This window comes from Acyrthosiphon pisum, chromosome X (genome assembly GCF_005508785.2).
Source record: "Acyrthosiphon pisum isolate AL4f chromosome X, pea_aphid_22Mar2018_4r6ur, whole genome shotgun sequence".
NCBI lineage: Eukaryota > Metazoa > Arthropoda > Insecta > Hemiptera > Aphididae > Acyrthosiphon > Acyrthosiphon pisum.
Genome location: NC_042493.1, coordinates 8,624,384 through 8,627,166, shown reverse-complemented (window position 1 = coordinate 8,627,166; position 2,783 = coordinate 8,624,384).

Below are 2,783 nucleotides of genomic sequence, written 5' to 3'. Positions count from 1 at the left end.
GATCTTTTTCAATTGTTTGCGCTGATGTACCTGATTTTACCATGTTATCCGGTATATCTATTTGTTCTGGTGCTGCTAATGCAATACTGTCCTTTCCGACCGCCAACCGACTTTTCTTTTGGTCCATTGAATGCTGGGTCACGCGTAGCACTTTGTTCCCTCCGGATAATTTGGCCAATCGACAATTTGATAGTATACACTTATTATTGTGTCCTCTTAGAGATCGCATACGTGATAACTAAATCGGCACAGATATAAATAATTTAAACAATATCAGTTGATTAATACTTTAATGAATTCTGTTTTTAGTTGTACCTTAGGTACTATTTTTTGTTGAAAAACAAAATGGTTGTTTTTATAGAATACTATAAATATATTTTTACAACCGTGCCAAATCGTGATTAATGAAATACCGTTGTGATTAATAAACACATCTGTGTGAATTAAATTTAAAATAATATATTTTATGTACATTTTACATACATAAATATAATAATAATATATGTACGATGTACCCATGTATATACTAACGTACATTATACATTGCTTAATTTGAATTATATTGAGATTTTTTTGTTCACGACACCTCTGTCTTAGTTGGTTTATTATTATAAAATTTTCAATAATTTAAAATAGTATTAAGAATAATACGAACCTGTGCTTCACTGATTGAAATTTCTTTTGAGGAAATCATCCACAATACTGTATTTTTGCGAATTACTTCACAAGCACTCCAATACATGAGATAATTTTGGAAGTCATTATCGAACAAATTTGATAATGCAAACGAATCAATTTCAATTAATTCTCCTGGCTTATTAATTTTTTTTAAATTTGACGTTATATTTTCCAACGTGACATTTTTACGATGATCCAACTTAAAATGTAATATTGTCAATGATACCAAATGTATTTTACCATAGTATATTCATACTTTACACATGTACGTCAATATTAGTTTACCATCTTCAGCGTTGAAAGCTTCGGAAGTATTTGAGTAGCTGATATTATAAAACACTACGTGTATTTCCATAGGGGAACTGTTGATATTAAATAATAAATGCTATAAACAAAATCAAACGGTAACCGAAACCGTAAAATTGTATTATCATGTTACCATTTTCCCATAGTACGATGTTCACTACCATTTTTAAGTTTAGAGCCCCAATGAAAATGAAAACTTGAAAATTCGTATGGGCACTGTAATATAGAACCATTCAATGAAGGTCTTGTTCCGGAATATTCAGCATCGACACTAACTTTGAATTTAAAATAAAAAAAGTAGTTAGGTATATTATTTTTTATTCTATTTAGAGAAATATACTACTAGGTATTAAAAGGTTACGTAATTAATATACTACATATTACCTACACGATACTCTATTAGTATTAAAATTAACATAAAGTCTGATTATGATTAAATTGTTACTAATTATTGTTATCGTTATTAGTATTATTGGTGAAATGTTATTAGTATTATTGATGAATATAATGTTTTTAGTATTATTGGTGAAATTATTGTATTAGTACATGTCATTCCTATATTTTTAACAGACATTTTTAAAGGTATTGTCTCTGATTCCAACCAAATAAGTGGTGGGAGAATAATTGACGTTACATTATCCAAATTTATATCCAACGGAGAAGAACCGTGAACCCAAACATCCTTAAAACTTGTGACCCTCGGTGCAATGGTCGTGGAAGTCGGTAACGCGTTATATTCACCTTTATCTAGATGCAAGGAGTTTAAAAATTATAATTAACTTTGAAAAATGGCACATCAAAATGGTGTAATAGGTACTTGTATTTTTTTTGTTGTCGACCATTTTTAGTTTTTATGTTCAATATACTCACAGAGATAAATAAAGTTATATAATTATAAGTTTTAATAAGCATGAAAGTCCACGTTAACATACTGTTTTGGAAAACAAATTATTTAAATTTAATAGTAACTTGTAAACAAAAATATTGTCATAGTGATATATATCTATAGTACTTATATGTACGTACTAAACATATTTATTTTCACTTAATAATTACCTACTATGTGTCTATGTACAATAATTACAAGCGTCAAGCATATTATATTTGTTTTTAATTATGTAACAAAGTATTTTTAATACAATACAATATTTTGTTTTAATATACAATGGTGAATGAGTTGTATCATCGACGAGAATAATAATTTAACTTAATAACTCAGTAACAGAATAAACGTTAACTTTCAATTTACTTAATTATCCTCGAAATTAAAATTTAGTACAAAAAATGTAATAGTAGTAAGCAAGGTTGTTGCTAATGTACCTACTATACTTACATATGGAGTGGCGCCGAATTTTTACTTGGCAATTATTCAAACCTCATCTGTAGACCTTATATTATATAACTTGATATTCAACCATTGTTACTTTTTACCAACTAGAAGAATTTAATTGCATTTAAGTTTAAATCTTAAAATTGTATCAACCAACATTGACGATTGAAATTTACTTTCCAGCGAAGTATAATATTTTTAAAAATAATTAAAAATATTATCTATTCTTTGATCGTTAGGTTTTATAGCAATTAGAATAATAAGATATTCATTAAAATTGTAAAAAGAATTTTTCTTCTAACTGAAGGGTCCGGTGCAAGAACCGGGTATCTCCACTTTTTTTCGAAACACATGTTTTTGCATTTTCTGATAAAGAATAATTTTGTCGACATTTAGGTGCAATAACGAGGTATATCCGTTTATTAGATAAGCTTATATCATACAAATGGAGATACCTGGTTACAGTGTT